General features: G+C 47.2%; 1 protein-coding gene across 6 annotated transcripts in view; it reads right to left on the bottom strand.

Annotated features, from left to right (window-relative positions):
• The window catches only part of RUSC2 (RUN and SH3 domain containing 2), a 57,292-nt gene that overhangs the window by 27,409 nt on the left and 5,913 nt on the right, over window positions 1-23,970 (bottom strand). The window contains exons 2-3 of one of the 6 annotated variants that reach the window (XM_068176451.1): window positions 22,904-23,078; window positions 8,077-8,182 (exon numbers count right to left, since the gene is read on the bottom strand). The gene's annotated coding sequence lies outside the window, so the exon portion shown is untranslated. Of the gene's footprint in view, window positions 1-8,076; window positions 8,436-22,903; window positions 23,186-23,970 lie in introns of those variants that run through there. The other 5 variants (XM_068176450.1, XM_068176452.1, XM_068176454.1 and 2 more) reach the window with 5 other exon arrangements.

The following is a 23,970-nucleotide window of genomic DNA, read 5'->3' as shown; positions in this document are numbered from 1 at the left end:
CCACAAAGACCTATTGACTAGGGGGAAAAATAAAGAGGGCAAACAGGGATGACTTGACTCTGTACTGGGAGAGCAGTCAGAGTTCCAGGAGACCCACCAAGTCTACTGAAAGTATGGCCAGGTTGGATGGGCTTTGAGCAACCTGGTCTAGTGGGAAGTGTCCCTGCCCATGGAGGGGCTTGGAATGAGACGGGAACTTCAGGGTCCTTTCCCACCCAAACTATCCTATGATTTTGTGAGCAGTCTGCTTTTAATCACTTCAAGGGTATTTGAGAGAACTGAGGAGACACTTTCAGACTGCAGTCTCACAGATCTTTGCAGACAGGACACGATCACATTTAAGCATCTTCGTTCTTGAAGCTGTTGCATCCTTTCTGGACCATTAGTCTCAGAGAAGACATGTACCTGAGACAAACATTTGCCTGTGTTAAGCCCTTGAAGTGAGATGGGCCTTAACAAAACCACAAGGTTTTAAAGCTCTGCAACTTCTGAACACGTACTATAAATACACTGGGTAGTCTTATTCACAAGAATGCCAGGCCATTTGGGAATACTGCTGGGCTTTGAAGTTTGAAAGCAAGATTCATGGACTAATTAATCACAGTATGTGAAAAGTATTCATATTATCAGTTTCAAATAATCCTCCTTAATTTCCTGGAGTGCTTTCACATTGCAATCAGGGCACCTCATAAATCATTATTTTCTTTCTCTAGATTGTTCAGTATTTCATATCACAAACCCCACAGTTTCCCATTTACCACAAGTAACTTCCATTCTTTCAATCTCTCCTCTTAGGAACATTTTACAGGGATTTGTTCCGTTTCCTAGGCAGTTTCTAAATTCCTTCCAGCTATGCATTCATGCTTCTGAGCTGCGGTGACTAATTTCACACAGTTTTCCAATTGGCAGTGGGATTAGAAGCAGTAAAATAAGTTTCCATTCCATTTCTTATGTACTTTAACATCTATATGTACATGCCTGCCAGGTAATGTCCCTTATGACCAGGGTAACAATCAGTTACTTTTTGCAGTTTAATGACATCAGTTTAATGAGTTGGAATGCATTTAATCAGTTTAATAATTTGGAATCTGACAAAGTGTCCTTTAGTGACTATCTTCTCTTAAACACACCTATATAACTTAGCATCAAGCTAAAAAAATTCAAGGATCACAACAAGACTAGCCTAGGAGAAATCGGGATTTTTTTAACTGTTCTCTGAGGAAAGGAGTTTCTTTCCCCTCGTCTCTGGAGTGTGAGTTTTGGAGCTTGCTCTCTCAGGCTGCATAAATTCTCAGCATGTCAACATGCAATTTTTCTTTGAGGTCCCCCAAGAGATGAAAGGGTCCTCAAAGTCTTACTAGGGTCTGGGCTGAGGGATATTTCTCCACAGTGAATTTGCCTCACTAAAGCAGTGAGGTCTACTGGCCTGCACCCTTGAAAGAAGGTTCCCCTTTCATTTTGATGGGCAGGCTGAGAGGTTGTTGTGGTTTTTCTTTGCAACCTCAACTCATGCCAAGGGGAAAGCAGAAACAAGGCACTGGACCAAAATCCTGGTTGTTGAACATGCTCTGGTACAGAACAGAATCACTCCTCAGTGCCTCTGGGACAATTATAGATGCATCATTTCAGTTTGGGGTTTTTCTCCACCTTGGGGTACCAAATCATGTCTCCAGCACAAAGCCTGGGAGAAGTCAGGGTTATGGAGATGGAAATATTCTATGGAGTCTCTGAAACTTTTGCAAAGTCACCAAGAAATCTGGAGATTACAGAAACCCCAGTGGATCAAAAAGACTCGCAGTGTCTCAACTAGATACGGCCAAGCATAAATTGAATGGCTGTGGCTGGAGCACGGCCACCTTTGAGCAGTAACCACCCCCATGCCACTGCCTGTCAGTGCCAGGACACACCTGTTTTCTTGCAGTTCCCCCTCTCCTCCTCTCCCACTGTCCTATGAACTGGCTAGCCCTCCTGACCACGGTCAGGGATGCCTGAGGTCACCCTGTGCTCCACACTGCCTCACCTCTCCTCTGACCCAGCGCTCCACCAAAACCAGCCACTCTGAGGAGCACATGGGAAAAAACAGGCTGTCAGGCTCACTGTAACAAGCAGTCACCACCTCCAGAGCGCTTTATAAAGACAGTAATTATAAATAGCAAGGACCTATGGAAATGAAAATGAGGCATATGACATGGGGCTGAAGGAGGAGGAGACATCTGAGTAAGGACAATGCTCTCCTCAACAACATTCCAAGCACTACAACCTGCAGTTGGAGGACAAATCTCAGCAGTACGGTAAGTTAGATGCCACTGACTGTGGACAAGTGAGAAAAGCTTGTTGCCAGTAGGAAACGGCTAAGTGCAGATTCATGCTGAAATCCTTTTGCTGGTTTTCTGAAATGAGCTACAATCAGTGCTCAGGCTAAGACACACTTGGGCAAGAAACCCCTTAGAGGCCACTACAGTAACTCACAGGAGACCAAGTGGTGAAGGAGAAGTCGACCAGAATAAGCCTAACCCCAGGCAGATGTGTCACTCCAGGTATCAATCATCAGAATGAATTAGGAAGCCAAGGAAGATACACCGTGTGGACCAACAGCACCTTGGGACCAGAGATAGGAAATATTTACTCCTCCCACTGGATCTTCTCCTTGTGTGGGCTTATAATTTTGCCACCTGAGTTACTGGAAGAGGTTTGAGGGTGGGACTACAGGGAAAAACACCATGTAAGCAAACACTGTAATGAACCTGCCTGCCAAGAGCAGAAAATTGCACTAGCACAATAATCAAGACAGGTCATTCTCCCTGCTAGGAAGGGCATCTGGGAGTACAGCTATGCTATCTGAGCTTACACAGGGGCTTACACGTGACAATGAAGCCTGAGGCACACCTCCCTGGTCTTTGCCATGGGAACCCCAGAGAGGGACCAAAAGAAGTTATCTGGCTAAACAACCCAGATGAATTGGGCCTATAGGCAAAAGGAGGCAAAGCAGCCATGTGGCTGGTCCTACACCAGTGCAGGCAGACCATAACAAAGATGAATGAGCACACTGAAAGCATTTAGGGCATGTTCTTCCAGAAGCAATGGCACCTACTGTGAGTTTGTAAAAAATAAGGCGAGGTTCTGGAGTAAAACTGATGAAATTAGTAGAACTGGGTAGGGAGCAAAGACTCTAGTCTGAGGTAACAGAGGGTCTGAGGAAAATATCAGGTGAAAACCTGCTATTTGCCAGGGTTTTCCATACAGGCGCTAACTGAATATTTTTTCCCTACAACTCCCAGAGCAGAAATTCCCTTCTTCCCAAAAGGAACTGCTAGCGTTCATACACTGTGAGATATCTCTGATACTGTCCCCAAAAGCATAACAGGGCAGTGACAATTGTTCTCTGCTTCCAGAGAGCATTTTGTGTTGGAGCACAGAGTGGCAGTTTGGTGGCAAGGCCAGTTTCCTATCACTTGCCAAGGGTCAGTACAAAGCACTACTAATATGACCCAAATATTGATTATTTATCACTCAAAGGTACTGCCAGCCCCACAGCCTCAGCACTGCCCAAAAACCAACACACATCTCTCTTCCAAGAGTGCAAACTCAGAACTTGAGCCTGAGCAAGAAGTTGCCATCACCCACATTATGGCCACTCACCAACATTACTGCTCTGCCTTCCCCTTCTGTCCCATTTACAGCAATTAACAAACACAGCGGGTTTTGGTTGGGTTTTTTATCCCACTGCCTGTAAATTTAGCAACCATCAACCTTGCCCAGTAAGAAGTACTTGCATGTGTCTGACGGATAGAAAAAAATACTGTCTACATCATCCTCAGGCTACAACACAGCCGTGGTGAGAAGACAATGAATTTGTGGGACAGCCTGCTTTTGTGCTCATCTTAACACATATGTCCTGGCTTTGACCCACTTTTTTCAGAAAATGAATATTAAAGTCATTTTCATCAAGAGAGAAAACTGAAGCAGAAACAGAGACCAGGGGTATTTTGACAGCCCATTTCTTTCTTATTGGAGAGTAACCAACTTTGAGTTGAGAGGGCATGCAGGGAACCTGCTCGGCAGACAATAACAATAATGGCAAATCCCTGCTAAGGCTCGTTAGCAATACAGCTGTCATTGATCATTGCTATGGATTTCACCCCCTGCCAGCCAAGCTCTCTCAGCTTCTTCAAGCCTTATCCTGCAGCCTCTCACACAGCTGGAATGTGGGCTTCTGGCTCTTTTGGGCTTATGGACTGACCAGCCAGAAGCACTTTATCCACATCAGAACACTACCCATGAAACAGCAGAGGTAGGAGACAAGTGAGGCTTTCCACTACCAGTCAGATTCCAATGGTTTCCACAAGCATGAGGACAAAATCTTGTCCAGTATGGGCCTTGATTCCACAGCTGGCAGGAAGGTACCTCCACCTCCAATCCTCCACCTCTCAAGTACCAGCAGAGATCTTCACATCTCTTACTCTGGATTTTCTTTTTTTTTTTTTTTTGGTCCAACTATCAGAACCAACCGTGCCTACTGAGATGAGTTTTCACCCAGGACCTATGATACAGAACTTGCTTTGGACTGAACATCTCAAGCTGACCTAGTTTATATTAAACGGAATGGTAAAAAGCAAACAGAGCTGTAATGAAACCTTTTTAAATTTTAAAGAGCAGATGTCTGGCGCGTCAGAGCAAACAGTTATAATGCCAACAAGAACAAACAGCTTGGAGAAGTACTGCAGAAAATACTTTGAATTTAAGTAAAAAAACATCTAGACTCACCAAAAAAGATGAGATTAGAAGAGAAAGGCTCCTGATCAACCTGAATGAGTAACCACACCAAGAAGAATATTAGTGGTAAGAAAACCAGCACCTTCAGTGATCTTTTGGCAAAACAAATACTGAAAATGCAGCAATGACAGGTTGGATAATGACGGGGGAAGAAGGTGCAGAAAAGGAAACGAGCTTTTGACTGGAATCAACTTCAAAAAGATGAAAGCATTCAAGTCAGAAGGACAGGATATTCTTGATCCCAGAACAATGAAGGAATAGCTGGTTGATCGCAGCTGGAAACTGCACTATTGATAAAAATACTCCTTAGAAAAGAGAGGAAGGAGGTGAAACCATGTGGCTGACAAATATTAAAGGTAAAAGTCTTTAGCTGTTCTGCAAAGGCAGGGAAAGTGACCCATGTCAGATTTATCAACCTGCCCTTACTATTACATAAGTCTTTCAGAAAACACTAGAAAAGAAATATAAGACAGGGAAATAAATTAAAAACAGGGCAAAGCACAAGAAGGGCTTGCAAAAGTCAGAGTATTGTCTGGGTATCAGGAACCACACCAGAGTGAGATCTTGACTCACCAGAATATCAGACCGGAAGAAAATTTAGATGTCTGGGCCTAAAAATTTGTTCTATCTTTGCTCACACAGCCTCAGACACCTGACAGGCAGTAATGGAGCTGTGGGCAGGCCATTCCTGAGTTCACAGCATATTCTCCTGGGCCACCTGCACTTTCTGCAATGCAGGTCCAGGTCCCTCTTATCTATAGATCCAGCTGCACTTTATCTCCATCATCTGCATCAATGCAGAGAGGATTGGATGATTTCAGTCAGGTCCAGTCACCAGAACCTCTTGCCCATCTTTCAAGTATCTCAAGGCAGAGATTATCTGTGCACTCTCACTGCTTAACAGATGTTCTTGTAAGAGTGGTAACTACTAGCCAGGCACAGCCTGTATGCCCTGGGGACATTCCCATCCCACACAGAGAAGGAGGCTGCATCATCTTTTTATTCCTTTAGGCAAGCATTGTACACACAAACCATATATACATATATGTTTTCTTCCACATGCTGATACAGGTTATGTGTGTCCTGTACATTCTGTTGCACATCCTGTCCTCCAGCCCATGATGTGCTGCACACAGCGATGCTGTTGTTACCCACCACCCATCTCCCATAGGAACCTGCTCTGCAGCAGCACCACCACAAACCCAGTCTGGTGCACACCTGCAGGACACATTCCGCTCCCTGCTCCCATCAGCCTGAAAGGGACGGATTCTGGGAGACACAGAGAGGTTTTCCCAGGTCCAAGAGCAAGACAGGGGTGAGAAGGAGCTGCAGTTCAGGAAGCCTTATGTTGCTTCCAGGACATAGTCATCGATCTGCAAGAATGCAACATGCCACTTTGAGATTTTGCTGGAAGCCCTCTCCTCCTCACCGGGCACCCTGCACTGAAACCCTGGGCTTGCCTTCATCACTGGGTATAAAGGCTGTGGAGCCTCGTCACTCCATAGGGACAGAGAGGAACCAACCAAATGAGAACCTGCAGCATCAAAATGGTTCCTCCAGAGAACTGCTGCAGAAAAGGCTGTGCTGAGGATCACCCCCACCCCCACAAACCCTGCAGGGCTGCACACAGCACTGAGTGTCTCGGGGAACACAGTGAGACGCTGGAGAATGACAACAGAAACAACACATTTGCATTCCCTGACAATGACAACCCTGAATTTCCCCTCAGTGCGCTCTCCCGCTGGTCTCTGACCCAAACCTCCTGCTCCCCCAGCTCTGCAATGCCTCTCATCTGCCCCCTCTTTCCACAGTTCCTCTGCAGGTCTGCTAAACACCTACCATTTTATCTACATTTTTCCTGTAATCCTGTTGCTTTTTATAGGCCTAAAAAGCTTTGTCTGAATTATTCTTAGGTCACTGGCAAATGGGAAAAAAATTCTGTAAATAGGTAAGACCTGCCAAGCTCACTCTTTAGCAACATTGGTATAAAAGGCTGCAGGTGTGTGGAGATAAAAATACAGATCTCTACTTCCCTTGTACTCTAGTACACCTTTATGACACCCATCAATCCTCACCCTGTATGATATGTTACTCTGTGACTCCCATTTACTTCAGATTTGCCCAAAATCCTGCAATTGCAACCCCACACGCTCAGCATTTTCTGTAACTCCAAAAGACTGAATCTGCTATTCCATTATCTCCTTTTGTTATGACATTCCCATTTGTACATTCCCCTACAGCCACGTCACTTTAACACATATACCAAAATCTCATTCTTTTATACTTTTGCTTTATTGTTCTCGCTGTCATGCTGAACACTGCCCCCCCAGCGTCTATATCCCTATCCCACATACATCCTTCTCTTTGTTCAAACCCTCCTCCTATTTGCAGAGGCAATTTAATGGAAGGATTTGTGCAGAGGGTGGGGGAGGGAGGAAGAAGAAGGAAGGCAGGGAAGGAAAAGAGGGATTTGGCTATAACAAGACCACGTAATTAAGCTCCAGTAACTGGTACCCAGCCCGGACCCCTCATTTCAGTAATTAAAAGCAGTAATTCCTCCATTCCTAGATAACCTTTCTCATCTGATCTGTGAAGAGCAGCAGGGAGAATGCATCCATTTACACAGCCAACACAGACACACCCTGGCAACACAAAGGACTCCAGCCTGCACAGAGCCTGTGTATCACTTAGCAAAAAGACAGCGTTTTACATGCCATGATATTTACCCTAATGCCTTTTGAACAAATAATTTACCAGCATTTAGGGGAGGGATAAAAGAAGGGGAAAAAAAAGCCAAAAAAAGAAGGCAAAAGCCACAGCGACAGCAACCTTTCCTCTGAGCCCTTTGTCTTTTCATGGAAGCGCTGTCCATCAAAACAGCTTTTGAGCTGCACAGCAGCATCACCGCCAGGGATGCACAGAGAGTGTGGTAGCTGGCGGGACCACAACAATCCGTGTGGGCTCGGCTGTCATGGCAGGCACAATGGAGAGCTGTGCGGAGGCACTGCCAGGGCGAAGCACGACTCGCCTCTGCACAGCCACCCCGGACATGGCAACTGCTATTGCACAGCTACAATGGACAAACACACATTCTGCACAGCAGCCACAGCCTCCTTGCTCGCTCACATCCATGACAGCCACAGCCAGCTCCAAAGCAATGCAGCCTCTGAAGAGACAAAGCAACCCTAAAATCCTTAAGCTTCATCGGCTAGCTGGCATCCTCCGCAAAAACAAACCGGCCACTGAGCGGCCTGAAAACCAACAGCACAGCTGGCACCCACCCCGATAATTCGTCCACCTCACCTTTCCACAGATCCTTCGTCCCCCGTCCCCTGTCAGCGAACACACGCAGCTCCAGCACTCCAGAGCACTCAGATTCCAGAAGACTCCGTGTTCTCTCACCAGGATGCTGTGGGAAACACAGAGTCAATTTTTTTTTTCTGATTTTTTTTTTCTTCACAGCTGCATCCCTGGCAATGCAGAGGGTCTGCGCAATCACATCTCCGATTCTCCTGCTGCTGCTGCTGTGACGTTGCTGCGTGTGAAGGAGCAAGCATGCCCACAGCACTGCCACTTCAGCTTGCAATCAGTCCCTGTGGAACCTCAGACAAGGCAGGGGATGGGAGGGAGCAGAAAAGGAGGGGATGATGGAGGATTGATTCTTACAGGGACAGGGAAATCAGGTAGGCAGCATTAGGAGAAATAAAAAGATCGAAGCCTGTGCCATAAAATAGAGCTGCAGCATCCTATTTTGTGATGAGACTGGATTTTGGATGTTGTGTGCCTGCAGGCTGCCTGATCTCTTCACCCTGCCTTTGCAAAGGAAAGCAAAAGGGATTGGAGTGTTCCTACTGCTGATAATGGCAGCTAGAACCCTTGGAGATAAAATGGCAGTCTGCAAAGCAATGCATAGGAGGAGGAGGAGGATGGGAAGACTGCAAGAAGCTTCCTGAAGCTTCTTTAAATTTCTGTAGTACCTTGCCCTAGACAGCTTCATCAACAGTATCTATACAGCATCCCTGAAATGCAGCCACCTCCAGAGCAAGATGCAACCACCACCACTTCCCACAGTGCTGAACCCACCTGGCAAGGGCAGAATGTCTGCACTCCCTGCTCTCACAGGGGACCTCAAATCAAGATCTCACCAACTCTTAGCTGCAGTTTGTGATTAAAGTGCTGCCCATGAACTGGGCTAGATCCCAGCATGTCACAACCCACAGCAGATCTTCCTACCAGAAACAGGGGGTCACTACCTGCAAAGCCCAGGCTCTCTTGCTATCAGGAAGGATTTTTCCATATCTGCCTTTCCAGAGGCAGCTGGTGAGAAGGGGTGATGAAACTTGCTCCATAGGCAGAGTAGTGCAGTTCCTGACAGGACACAGTATCTGTGCAAAGGACAGATGTGGCTACTTTTGCTTTTCTACCCACTGGGGCATAACCACACACCCCAGAAACTCAGCTGTGCTCTGGCCTGTGCTGTGCCAGGGCAGATGTTTCTAGCACTGGAGCAGCATCCATCACGGAGACCACTCATATTACTGCCCTTTCTCATCCAGCCCCGTGCCTACAGCCCTGTGTAGAGCCAAGTACAGTGCAGAAATTGAAGTACCCACACTGGAAAAAGCAAAACCTGTGAGCCGCAACCTCCAAAACTGAAGCTCTGTGGGAAGTGAGCAGATCAGATCAAGGCAGAGAAGGGGTAAAATTGTCACATGGACACAAAATTCTAAGAAATTAAGAACTGCCAGATGGCTGAGTACTTTTTACTTTATGCCATGATGTCCCCAAAGCAGCAAACAAGTAACACAAACACAACAACACAGACAATACAAAACTTTACAGAGCTTCTGCCTCTGGAGAGGTCAAATAAAAAAAACTATGACATAAAAAACTATGACAGAAAAGTGTTAGACTTATTACTGCAAGTGGTTGCCAATTATCTCGGATCCAAGAACACTAGAAACGTTTAAAATGTCTCTTCAAGTAACATTTAAATCAGATTTCTGTCAGAAAACCATGGGGCTGGGGGGTGGTTCCTACCAAGGGCTTCAGAGGCAGGAGTCCAGGACTCCCCCCAGCGCAAAGAGACTATCCCACTGGGAAAAGAGAAAGGGCCTTGGGCTGTAGGCTGTGCAGACTGTTTGCAGTGCACTGGAGCCAGCATCACAGATGCAGCTCTGCTACTCACCTCCAAATCACAGTGAATGATCCCTCCACCAGTCCCAGAGGTCAGGCTCCACGGGCCAGGTCCTTCCCAAGAAGTCAGTGTATCGGTCCTTTCAGCAGCACTTTGTACTCCCCAGCACACTGCCTGCCTTTCCTGGGATGCTGGGGACCCACTCCACCAGCTGGTCCTGTTCAAGAGGCAGGGACAAGCCCCCAGGAGGATGCAGGAGTGAGGGACCTACCTTGATGCCTGGCCATTACAGCAAGCAGAAAGCCAGTCCTGGCAGGCTCTGCTCCAACCAAGCTGCTGTAAATGAGATCATTTACTGTGCTCCCATTAACGTGCAGCCCCAGGACCCCCGTATGGCCAGTCCCATTGTACTGTCAGTGTTAATTAAGGCAGGCTCAAGCAGACATCTCCGGCCCCTTCAGCTGGGACAGTCAGGGAGCAACAGTGAGGAAAGAGATGGAGAGTTTCAGCTGTGGAGCTCTGTGCAGAACAAGGAGCATTTGTTACCCAGGAGACTCGTTCCCACAGCAGAGAGGAGAATGGAAACTATTTCGGTGCCCTCCCCAGTCCTCCACAAGCATTGCCAATGCTGACGCCAGGAGGTATAAATGCTGGCAGGCTGAGTGCTTGTCTTCATCCCTGCCCCTGCCACAGGACACTGGTATTAACCAATTCACTGACAGCAATTCCCCTCTGGTGTAGGAGACACACATACCAGAGCAGATGGAGTCGGGGGGATTATTTCTTTAAAATCAGACAGAGCAGTGAAGCAGACAAGGGGCTCCCAAAGAAATACTCCTATTTACATGTCTGTTCCCAACATAAACGTCTGTACCCTCCTCCCCAAGATACATTCTGCTTGTTCCCCAGATCTCAAACTCACATGGCCTCGACCCTCTGCAGCACACACCCCTCTGCCACATCTCCCTCCCCAATCTGCCTCACTCAGCAACAGCACTAGGAACTTACGGCCTGTCCCAAAGATTTGCAGGCAGCAGGAGATCTCAGGTGCTAATTAATAAGGAAGAACAAAGCTCTTTCCTGCAGACTGTCTTCTCGGAGATGACTTCTATTTGATCACAGAGATGAGTCAGTGTAAGAAGGGGAGCATGGCTGACTCCACAGTGTCACGCAAGGAGGGAGCAGGGATTCTGCAGGCTGGCGACTGTATTCCTTGGAGAAGGAAGGCGAGAGAGATGGAGGTGTCAAGACATGCATGCCCCTACAGTAACAGGGGTTCCCATCTTGCTTCGCCTGGTCAGGTTGTTCCCACAGACTCCAGCACTCTGTGGTGTAGGTAGCTTGGCACGAGAAAATTCCTTATTAAGCAGTATCAGTCTCACTATCCACAAGCACCCCAGGTGTCAGGCAGGATTTTAGCCTCCCTACCCTGAACGCACAACACAATCTCCCGTCTGTGAATTCCAGTAAGGAGGCACATCCTCCTCCCAGTCCTGGGCTGCAGCAAAGCCTACCACTTTGGGGGAGCCACACATGTTGCACTCACACTGGACATGAGCTGTACATGTACCTGGAGATCTTGCTGACAGCATCTAGGTCACAAATAGATCAGCTGGGTGTTAGAAAGCGCAATACATTTCGGTCTTGGACTTGGGCTTCTTCCTTCATATACTGTGGAGGAATTGCCTGCTAAGGTCAGCACATGCCCACGTACAAGAAGAACCCATTCCATTTTTGCCACAATTGTGCAGTAAAATCACCCACCAACTGACCCAGCCTCCCACCTATTTGCTGCAAAGCTGCTCCAATGATGCATGAACTGGAAACAGCTCAGCCCCAGATTCCAGTCAGCTGTCTGGGCTGTAGCTGTGACATCAAGCACTATGCTAGGACAGGTCTTTAATCATCTCTCACCATCAGGTGTGGGGCACAATTTGCCCACCCTTGAAACTGACAGGCAGCCCCAGCTGCTGCCTCCAGCTTACAGCTGTACTCCAGCAAAGGGAGCTGGCTGCCACCTCCTCTTAAAGGGTGGGCATTTTGACTAATCCCTCATTACCTTCAGTGTGTCCATGCCTCTCAAGCAAACAGAGGGTGGTACAAGCAACAGCAAGCTCTCCATCACAGCAGAAAACCTGTGCTTTGCTATCTGCAGGTCCAACAGCAGGACCATGCCTAGGATATACACTCTGGCCACATTTGTAGCATGTCCACAGGGACATCTTCACTCTTTCCCATGTGTTGGATCACTCAGGAACAAGGTGAATGCACCTCAGTCTTTTCACCCTGTTTACCCATTGTTTGTGGCAGAAATCTAAATCCCATGGCAACCCCACCCAGCACAAACACCATCCAGGCTGTTTGGGAAATGCCAGAGAGAGGGTTGTTGTGGTCAGAGTTGAACTAAAAGCACGGGTCTGCTCAACTGGAGCAAGGGGGAACCAGAAAACAGGAGCCAACAGGAAAGCAGATGATGAAACGTCACAAAAATTCTCATAAAGGAAAATTAAATAATTCCCCATTCCTTCAAGCCCTGTGCTTCATGGCCAAACAACATCTCTCTGACACACAGAGATCAGTGCCGGATGATTGTTACTGACATACGCTCGGCATCTCTTCTGTTCGGTGGGAACAGATACAGCCACTTTTGAACAAGGGGTCAAACATCCAAGCAGACTGATAAAAACATATGTTAGCACAGTGGAAATGCCTGCCCTTAGCCCTCACATTTCCCTGGGGGATCACCAACTGATCCACACCGAGACTGCTTTCCAAGGGGAACTGAGGACAGAGGCACAGGAGTCTGTGAGGTTTTGCTGGTCAAAGACACATTCTCAACATCCAAATTCACCAGCCCATCATGATGACCCTTTGTCCCAGTGAGCCCTGCCCACTGCCCACAACAGCAGTACTGATTTCTTCAGGGCTAGCAACCCAAGGCAGGAGCCACAGCTCCAAATGAGGAAATGGCTTCCAAGGAGAAAGCTGTTGCCGTTTTTCTTAAAAAGTCAGACATTTCTTGTTGCTTGCTGTCTTCTAACAGAATTAATTCCCCAAGTTCAGTCCTCTGATGTTTAAGAACATTCTCTGAATTTCCAGCTTATCTTTATCCATGCACAGCTCACCCCCATTCACTCATGTTCCAAAAATGAGCTTTAACGTCAGCATTTATCCAGCCTGTGTTTAAAGTCATATCATTTGAGTTCTCTAATCACTTCACATTAGGTAGGCTTTCCATTTCTTTGATCATACCCATTTTCCTTCTCTGGACCTGACCCAGTTTGCACACAGCCTTCAGAGAGTGACTGGAAATGTTCACAGTCTTCCAAGCAAGGTCTCCCATGCCTTTATATGATGAAATTTCTCCATCTCTGCTAGAAATGCTTTCTCCAATGTGTCATATTGGATGACATGTATTTTTTCCATGGCTAAATCATGTTAGATGCTCACAGTCACCTTGTACATCACTCTGAGACCCTGAGTTTTTCCCCACTTTCACTTTCCCCGAGTGAGCTTCCAGACAGAGATAAACTTTTAGCTCATTTCTCAGGCACATAGCCATGCAATTTTGAACTATCCAGTTCCCATTTGTACTGTTCTTCAAGGAATAATCACAGCTCTTCCTGCTGAATAACACTGAACAGCCTCTGATGATGTTTCCTTAGCTTTGTGTCTTTAGGAAATATCACTACTGAAGTCCTACTTTTTGGTACACAGAGCATTATTTCATGTATTGAACAGCTTCCATTTTGAGGCTGATCTTCACTAACTACTTCCCTTCAGAGCAGTGGTTCCTCTTTCAACATTCCTGTTATCTTCCTCTACTCTGCTTACTGCCTCTAAGCTCTCAAAGGGTACTATGAATGGAAGAATTACACACGGATTAAAGGGACACAGGAAAAGCACTTGAGAGATCCATTTCAGGTTATTAAACAAACAAAATACTAGCAAATGTCCTGGAACAAATAGACAGACTGGGGTACTCTGTGTCCTGCTCCCACTCTTTGCTGACCATCTGCAACCACTTCTAGAAAAATCATACTGGGCAAGGTGGCTCCTCCATCCCAATCACCATCTGAATTCCCAATTTCCAGTACTGAGGTCAAATCCTTCCTAGTGCTGGCAATTGATGCTTCACTGCCCAGGAACAGAGGCCCTCACAAGCTCCATAAAAAGTCATAACTCCCAGACAGGGCTAGTGCTGGCACGGCTCTGCACAGGGCTGGGATCAGTTCCACATACCTCCACACTACTGAGGCATCTATGGGAAAACCAAACCCTGCCCACAGCCAGCTGCTGGTCTGCAGTCCTTTCCAGCTCAGGATTCCAGCATGTTTGCACCCCAAAGGAGGCTGGGATAACAGGGAGATGTGAATCCCTTGGAATTCTGTGTGAAAGGGAGAAATGACCCTACAACCCAAGTCTTGGCACACATGTTCTACTCCTAATACTTAGTACTGCCAAGCAAGAGCACAAAAAAGTAGCTGAATGTTTCTAGAAATGGGAAATCAAAACACAAACAGCAGAGCAGCTCCTGGATCATGTCTGAAGGCTCAGCTTCGATCTGATAAACCAGACTCATAAAGCTGCACAGAAAATCTTGAATTAAAGCAAAGCCTGGACATAACTGATCTAGACTGAAGTTTCAGGAGTTTCAGGATGTTTTAAGGATGCTCAGCTCTAAGAGCAAAGCTGCTTCTTCAAGCACTCACTCGGATATTGATGCTACACTTACTGGGAATATAAACTCTCACCAGTCAAAGCCTTAGCAAAAGAAGCAGAAAGGGCATTATCAAAAAAAAAAAAAAAGCCTTTTGATCTGGCAAACAATCAATCTGAATCATTCTGAGCAGCCATGGTAACAGTGGATATTAAGGTGTTAGTGGCTTCACTCCAGTTAAAATTAGTCTTCAAAGCATGATCAATGCTGCCCCCAAAGCACCATTTACCTAAATAACTAGTTTCACAATAACTTAATAGTTCCCCACTGCCATGAGGAAAGCCTTAAGTTGTCACATAACATAATACACTGGGGCTGGTGAACTTGGCACCCACAGCACTGCTGCATTCTGACCTCAAATAAAAATTATGTATTTCCAACTAAGCAGATGAAATGCTGCAGGGCTGAGCTGAATCTGCCGCCCTGAAATGGTTCACTGTGTAGACAGCACACATTGCTCAAGGACGGTGGCTGCTTATGGTTCCCATGATGTGCAGCCAAGTGACATTCCCTTCCCACTCCAGGGGCATGGCGGGGCTGACTCAAAATGAAGGTGACTGCACTGCACATGAGGCTCAGCTCACAGCAACTGCAATGGAAGAGATGAAGCAGAGAAAGGGCAAGCAGAGGAGAAGAAAAACATCACTGTTGGACGCACAAGAGGCCACATCCAAGAATGGAAAAAAACATCCTTCCCTCTTGCTCAAAGACTGAGTCATAAACACTTCAGTTTTCCAAGGCAACAATAAGTATGAAAACTGTTCTGGATTTCCCTGCCCAGGGCAGGGAGGTTGGAACTAAGTGATCTTTGTAAGGTTCCTTCCAACACAAACCATTCTATGATCATATGATTCACACAGAAAACCCTCATTAACATCACTCTGCACGTGCCAAAGTCCTTCCCTGCCGTCCCCGTTCTGAGCAACAGCAAAAGTCAGACAGACACATCGTGAACTCGCCACAAAGAACAGAAAGTTCCCAACAGACTCCCCAGCTCTCAAACATTCCCTCTCCACTTTGCAATGAAGCCCAGGGATACATAACCACTGGCTGACTTACTAGAGACACATGGTATCAGTTATGGTTGTTTATACTGATTTTCTCTCTAAGTTTCTCCAGTTACCACTCAAACTGGACACACAGTGATGCTCTGCACTGTTACCTGCCCCAGTTGTTTTAGTGGCAAATAGAGCAGTGTCTTGGCAGCTGCAAAGCACTCTGTGATTAAAAGACACTTGAAGATTCACTCCATCCCCACCTCTCAGCAGCAACAGAACAGTACAATATTGGTGGGCATAGGGCTCCAGTGCTATGCAATTGACTGCCTGGGCTTCTGAGCACCCACATCCCAGCAGGCACCTAAAAAAACTGTGAAGGGGAGAGGGAACAGGACCATTGAAAACTTCTCGAGACCCTGTCTGCCACTTGTACGTTAACCTGCTGGCTCTCAGATGGAGCAGCTGTCTCTCACTCTTCACCTGTGCTGCCTATAGTACTGTTAGCTGAAAGGATAAGGTCTATACACAAACAGCAAATTGACATAAATTATAGCCATTACCATAACACTTCACACAGCACGGACTGCACATCCCCACCCTTAATCACTGTGCATGACTTGCTCATTCAGAAGGGATCTGTGGTAACTGCAGATCACAGGCAGAGGTTGAGCAAGAGTGGCATTTTGCTTTGAAGCAGGCAAACAATATGCAGGGCTGTATGAATAGGCATGTCTTGGATGTGCAAGATTTGGAGTCATCCTTCCCCTCTGCCCACACTGGCACACAGCTCGTGGACATATCCTAAATGGACAAACTGCTGAGAGCTTGAAGACAACATGGAGAAAAGGACAGAAAGGAGTAAACTGCAAAGCAAGTGGGTTAGTTCTCAGGGGAAAACCAGGGGGTACATTAAAGCAGTTCCAAAATGTATAAAAGGCTGCTGCCAAGAGCAAGTGGACAAGCTGCTTTTCACATCCCCTGTTGCAAGAGGATTCCTGAGAGCCATACAGGGGAATTAAGGTTAGACATCAGGTATAACATATAAAACTAACCATTCACTATTCCATCAAAAAAATCGTAACAGTCAGGAAGTAAATTGGTTTTCTTAAAATCTTCCATGGTCTTGTGTATCTCAGAAGCTCTTTGCTTTACTTATTTAGAGGTATGCACCCCTATTCATCTTCACAGACCCTTACTGTTAAAACTGGAAACAATATATTTTTACAACTTCACTGCAAAACAAATGCCCATGTTACAATCTTGGTCAATTCACGGCATCGGGAAATATCGATAAAAGGAAGAGATTGAATTGCTAAAATGAAGGATGTAGCAGGTAATGTCCTGATTAATGGGAGCTTCCAGAGATTAAATAAAGAAACCCAAGGAATGGCATAGCCCAAGTCCACTGTGCCTGCTCAGGGAGACATGATTATTACATGGCTTTTGGAGGTCTTGCTGTCGTGTGACTTCTGTTTGACTCAGAGAAACAGGAAGCCTCTAATGCAGGATTAAAAGCTGAGAGCAATTTATTCTGTGAGGCAGAATACTTGGAGAAACACAAACACGCTCCTGGAAAGACACAGCAAACGCACAGGTGCAGCTGAGAGTAGAACAGCATCCTGTGCCAGCTGATCTGGCTGCTAATCCACCTGGCTGTTAAAAACATACTCCAGATGTATCTTTTCCCTAAGCAGAATATGCTCCATGTGAGCTTTCAGCCAGTAGATTCACCCCTTTTCATCCACCACAGTGAAGAGACCTTTTCCTCGAGAATTCAGTCTTGTTGGAAACTATCCTAGGTCACAGCTGAGAACCCTTCTAAATTTCTCTCTGGTTATTATTAACATCTTCCCATCTACCAGGGCAAGCTGTCATGGATCATCAGTCAGCTGTATTCAAGGTCTCCATGTCAGGTCAGCCCACGATTAAGCAACCTTCTGGTTGTATGTGCTTATCGGTGTGCATTTAATTAACACAAAGAGTCTTAACTCGCAGCTCCCAGCTGCCGTGCAAGTTGTGCAAGGTCTACCTCCTCCAAAAGTCACGTTCAAACAACAGGCAGCCACACCATATGCAGACAGGCACACAGAGCCAGAAATGGGAAATTTGTTGGCTCTGGGCAATGATTTCGCTCAGGTTGGAGAAAGACCCCCAGTGAAGGAAATGCTATAGGGATAAAGGGGATCTGTGTGTAGGAGGAAATCCTGTCCTGTTCTTTAAAATAGAAGATAAAAGCTGGCAAAGGCAAAGCCCAGGCAACAGTGGCGAGGCAGGCCACAAAGGCAAAGCAGGTCACAGAGGATGGCTAACAAACATGACAAGCTTGGATTGTGTTGGGCAGAGTGAAACAGGGCTCAACCTCCTGTGAGGCAGATGAAAGAGCTGGGGCAGACCACTCTACACATTCCCCATGGAGACGTGGCACCTCAGGAACTCCTGGTATCCCTGGTGTGTGGCTCTGGCACCGCAGAGACTACCAGGAAGGCTATTCTAGATAGAAGAGCCATTAGAAAACTATCAAGAAACATCCAGCAAAGAGGTGCTTAAGGACAGCAAACAAGATGTCCCCACACACTCCAGACACATTCCAGTCAGAGGAACAAGAGCATGCCAGGGTGGAAAGAGCCCTAAAAGAGCCCTCAGGAGCTCTGTAATATATGATGATACACAGAGCCTGGGCTGAGGCCTAGTAATAAGCAGCCACCATGGTGACTCAGAGAGCTCTTTGCTGGCTGGACACAGGAGAGCAGCAGGAAGGAAAAGAATAACTAAGGAGCAGGAAGGCCCTGATGAAGGACTGATTGCCCAGAGCACGTTCCTGGAGAAACAGAAAAATGCTTTTCATCTCCATGACGTACTTCCATGTCCGGACAATTCTGAAAACTGTGCTTAAGAAGACATGCTTAAGAAAGCGCTGCATCCTGTGCACACACCCAGCCTGTAGCTCTCGACACACAGCATGGAAAAGAGAAGACCAGCCAAAAGTTGAGAGGACAGGAATGATGGAACACTGGAGATACAACAGTACAAGTCAGTAGCCAAGCATCTGCTCTGCTCTCTCACTCATTCTCAATGCAACAGCCAGGGAAAATGCTTGGTCATGATGTTTAAACAGAACCTGCTCTCCATCCCTGGGAACATCTGCCAGAATTAGTAATCCCATATCAGAGGAGGTCAAGCATAGAGTGTCCAGCAGTACATGTAACCTTTTTGGCAATTTTCGCATGCCTGGTGCTTTCACAGCTACCTTCCCTTTCAGTTTAAAATAAATGCAGCCCTTCTGAAATGCTCAAAGACTACAGAACCACAGAATCATTTAGGTTGGAAAAGATCTCTAAGATCATCAAGTCTAGCTGTAACCACCCAGCCCTTCCTCTACAAAGCCAGAAACTGGAACTGATGTGTCTGGGGATGCAAACATGGAGGGAAAGGAGCTATAAAGGGGGATTAACACTGTCATCCTGAATTCCTGCATCGGAAAGAGATGCATCTCTGTCCATGATACTGCTGCTGTCAACTCAGAGCAAACAGGTGAGCCCCAGCTTTGCCTCTGTGTTTGCACCCAGAAGACATCTCACCTCTCTCTCTTCTCCTGTGTGTGTGGCTTCGTGTATTAAGCTGTGTAATCAAGTAAAGGGTGCTCTTCTCCCACAGGGGGCTCTACATCCGATATGAGACCAGGCCAGAGTGGAGCCACATCCTCCATCTGCATGAGGCATTAGCTCTTTCTTCAGGGCTTCTATGAGCGTGAACCCCTCAAGAAGCCTTCCTGTGAGCTCTGGGCTTCACACACCGAGCACAAGGACTAAGGGAGGTCTGCTACCTTCCAGTGAGGTCTCCTGCTTTCCAGCACACAGCATGATGCTGCTGGAGCATGACAGTATGCAATCTGAATTGCATAACCAGCATAGAACCTGACCAACAACAAGCAAAACTCAGCCTGAGGGGAACAAACCACAACTCCAGCTTCACAGTGGGATGGTGCATCCTGCACTGGCTGCACAGCTCAAGAAATGTGGCCCCCCAGCTATCTGCTATCTGCTATGTGGTCCAGCTCCCAGTTATAGACACCAACTATACCAGGAAAAGGGCAGAATTTTGGGATAACATTTGTGTTTATATGGGTGCCAAGAGCATCCAGAGTTACAGCCATAATGCAACACACAGATTTAATATCCTTTCCACAGTCATACTAATCTCCAGCTACCAGTCCTCAGGATAAACCTAACCCAGAACCAGAGTGCCTCCATATCCCATTCTACAGCCCAAGATTTTCTAATGAGGCAGCAAGCTCTGGCCACCAGCAGGCACCTGGCAGCAGGCTAGATTAAAGCTAGATTAAATTTCCTGTACCTCTCATTAGACCCAGCGATAATACTCAGAACACACAGGGAAAGCCCAGTGGCAAATAACTTAATTAGAAGTGAAAGTCTCACACCTTCTTGGTGACCAGCACATCTGCTGAAGCTGAGGTCATAGTCCTTTGTAGTCAGCATGACAGCAAGAGGATCAAAATACGGAAAGTTGTTCTGGACCCCCTCCTGCTGCCCCCCACCAAGGGTCCAATGCTGCTCTCTATGGAAGATTCCCAACACTTTGGCTGAAATGACGCCAGCACTTGGGCAGGGCTTGGTGTTATTTTTAACACTTGCTCACATAACTCTTTGGATGAATCCTGGGAAGAGCTTGTCACCAAAATAGTACACTGTGGGCACTATTTATACACCCACTGGCAGCATCGCAGGATAAGCTAGAGCACCCCTTTATCCTCCTCACATGGATATAGCGGGGCCCTAAAACATGGTTTGCTGTTTGGGTAGTCCTCAGAAGTGAGCCATCACCTGCAGGAGGCCTGATACTCCTGTCTGTCCTGCTGAGGAGACAAACTCTCGTCCATATGGGAGGGAAGCCCAGGTACATTAGGCTCAGGGAAGATGGATGGCTGAGTGCACATCCCAGCTGCTGTAGACTAAAAAGGGAACAGTTGTGCCTAAACACAGAAAATGCTGATGCCTTCCTATTTTATCTCTCCTTGGCTGCTGCAGGGAAATCCAGCAGGGATTTGGTTTCTTGTTTATCACCTCTTTTCCCGATGTGGGAGCAGGAAAGGTGCACAGTGGTGGGAGCAGATGCCCTACATGTCAGCAAGGTTCACTGGAAAGGAGGCACCAGACTAACAAGACTGACTGCCCTTTATCCCCAGGGACAGCAGCAGCTTCAGGCCTTTCCATATCAAAACAGTACGCCCTGAAGCAAAAGCAAATCACCCTTTTGAGACTATGTTAGGAAAAGAGGCTCTTCCCATGTCTGATTTTCTGGGTTAAAAATAACTTCTCTAAAGCCATTCCCGAGCCTATTGAACTTCCTTGATTTTTGCCTTCAGTCATTTTCTCCTCCTGCCCCCTTTGCCCCAAGACACATCAGACTGCTCTCTACTCTCACATCTCCTGGAGAAGCAGGTGACATGACCTGAAGAACATCCATCGGATGCTGCATGAGAACAGACAAGACAGAGAAGACTCCATCTTGAAGCAGAAAAGTTTGATTTTTCCAGTATGTAGGTAAAATAATAATGTATATACACATCTCCTTTCCCTGCAAGAGAGGCTACAGCCTGATCAGCATACTGGCTGTCTATCAGAGCTACAGAACAATGCAAAATAAACCCACTAATTGACACACACTGTAAAGGCAGGGGCAGGACTGGTCACATTATTTGGTCATTAATGGTCACATTACTTTTAGCAGAACAAACAGAAGGGATCAGCTCCTACCTTGCCAGATACAACCACCTCAGGACGTGGGCTCAGCTGGAAGCCAAGTGCAGCAGCACTGGCATGAGAGCCACAGGAGGAGCACAGCATGCAGAGCCAGCAATAATCCAAAGCAGAACCAGCTTGTCCCAGTGCCGGCTCAGGGATCAGCAAGCCGTGCTGCGGGGAGTCTCCGCCGGCTGCTCCCCTGTTGATGGAGGACGGCGGGCAACAGGCAAGATGACAAGGCACTTCTTCTAGACAGGAGCTGGCTGAGGAATTCCTGCTGCTGCCAGCCACCGCCCCCCCCTCAGGCACAGCGGTGCCAGGGTCTCACCCAGGGAGCATGTGGGCAGGAGAGAGGAACGAGGGCGAGGGCCAGATTGCTAATGAAAGTCCCAGTGTAAATACAGATGCGCACAGCAGAGGGCTGTGGCAGAAATGCAGCTCGTGTTACAGAGAGCCATTTACAGCAGGCGCAGAAAGTTGGGAGAGCGTGGCAGGTCTGTGCGGGATGGATCCACTGCTGCCTGCTCGGACAGGGGGTGGGAGGGCAGCTGCCTGCCAGGGGAAGCCATGGGGTGGTGACCACTAGTGAGGGGAGACCTCCCCAATTCCACATTCTCCATCAGATCGTAAGCTCCATATGCAGTAGGTGCTAGCAGTAATGCAAATGGATCCAACTTCCCAACCTGCACCTCATCTAGGACATCCCCAGCCTCATGCCTTCCCCTGGTGCAGCAGCCCACCACGCCAGGGAGAAAGGTGATTGGATCACTGTTCTGCTCACCTGCTCAGACCCACTCCTGCTGCCCAGGCCCTCTCCCCAGGCTCCAGGTCTCCACATCTTCGAGACTGACCCCCTTCTGCCAAGTTCAATGTCTTTGGTATCTCCTGCCAGGATTCCCTGCCATCTCAGGGTAATTTACAATCCAGCTGTACTGCAGCTGGATTTACAGCAAATATGAAGCATGGGGGATAGGGACTAGGCTGGCATCACAGACTATTCTGAACTGGAAGGGACCCTCAAGGACCATCAAGTCCAACCCTTACGTGGATGTCCCATTCAGGGGTCAAACCCACAACCCTGGCATTATAAGCACTATGCTCTAACCAGCTGAGCTCATCTCATGGCTAAGAAGCAAGGTGTCAAAGGGCTCAGGGTCTTTTTCTCCACTGTGCCTTGAACTAGAAACAGCAGCAGAGGAGAGATTTGTAGGTTTCAAGCACTGCCCATTAAAGAAGCCTTGGAAGATCTTAGGGAGAGGCTGGGAAGGAGCTGTTTTGGGACATTTCATAGCCCAGCAGGCACTGCCTATAAGCCCTGAGCCCATATAGCTCACACCGCTGACCTCTGGGTGAAACTGGCAATGTAAAACAAGGAGTTCCTGTAGTTCTCAAGCAACCATGGTCGGTAAGGATGTGGGGGATCTCCAGCTCAGCCATGTAAAACCTCAAGAAGACCACTTCCCTGCTGGGTGCCTCAGTTTCCCCCCTTGAAAACAAGGACCGTAATACTTACCAAGCTGCTGTGAATGTTGCAAAGTTAACTTCGTCATGGGATGCTGGAGCCCATAAACAGGAATGAGCATTCTGTGGGACTCTCTTCCCACCCATACAGCAGAGATTCCTTGTGGCTTCCCTCAACACGCAAGCTACTGCTTGCAGTTTTCTTCACCCTCACCACAGCAGGTACCCTGCAAAGACAGGGATCCCCATTACCCTCAAAAGCAGGAGCATCACTCCCTCTACCAGCTGCGCCCAGGCCATTTGGCAGGCAGGAATGCAGTGCACCAGCCCAGCCTCAGCAGAGCTGTCAAAGCAGCGGAAGGGCTGAGGCTGCACTGCTCTGGAATTCCAGAAACGCACAAACACCCTGTCAGCCTGCACCAGGAATGACTCCTCCCTGCCCCGGACCAGGCTGAATCACTGGAAATACCAAAACAACGATGAGGTCACGTTCCCTGAACAAAGAACTGGAGCCAGATATAGCTGCATGGACCAGTGTGCTAAAAGGGGACTCGGTGTAGGGGCTGGGGGCTCTGGCAGACAGGCACCACGGGCATTTGTCTCGTTTAAAAACAGCTTGAGGCTGCCAGGAGACTTTTTTTCTTCTCTGTAGGGAGCAGGGAATTGGCTTTAAAACTCTATCCATCCCACTGAAAGAGGCACAAACATTCTAATGTTTATGAGTTCAAGGAACAAGGCAGAAGTAAAATTATGACTGGATTCTGAGTCCGGTGTTCCCAAAATCTCACTGTGATATGATGATCAGGCTTAACCAGTGAAGAATCCGCTCAGAGCAAACTGAATGGCAGACAAAAATATAATATGTCTATTACTGCTTTTTGCTTTTGCTCCAGCCTCAGCCAGCTTTTATTAAAAAAAAAAGAAAAGAAAAAACCAAACACAAAAAAACACCAAAAAAAAAAAAAAAAAAAAAAAAAAACCACAAACCAAAATACCAGAAATATTGATTTGGTAAGTTTTCAAGTTTTCAACAGGATGAGCAGCACATAACAGTGGCTTCTGTTAATGCTTCAAAAATGAGTACTTCATTATCAGCAAACAGACTTTTCAAGGCTTTAC

Source organism: Anomalospiza imberbis, chromosome Z (genome assembly GCF_031753505.1).
Source record: "Anomalospiza imberbis isolate Cuckoo-Finch-1a 21T00152 chromosome Z, ASM3175350v1, whole genome shotgun sequence".
NCBI lineage: Eukaryota > Metazoa > Chordata > Aves > Passeriformes > Viduidae > Anomalospiza > Anomalospiza imberbis.
Note: the sequence above shows the minus strand (reverse complement) of the source record. Positions and strands in the feature narration are given on the sequence as shown.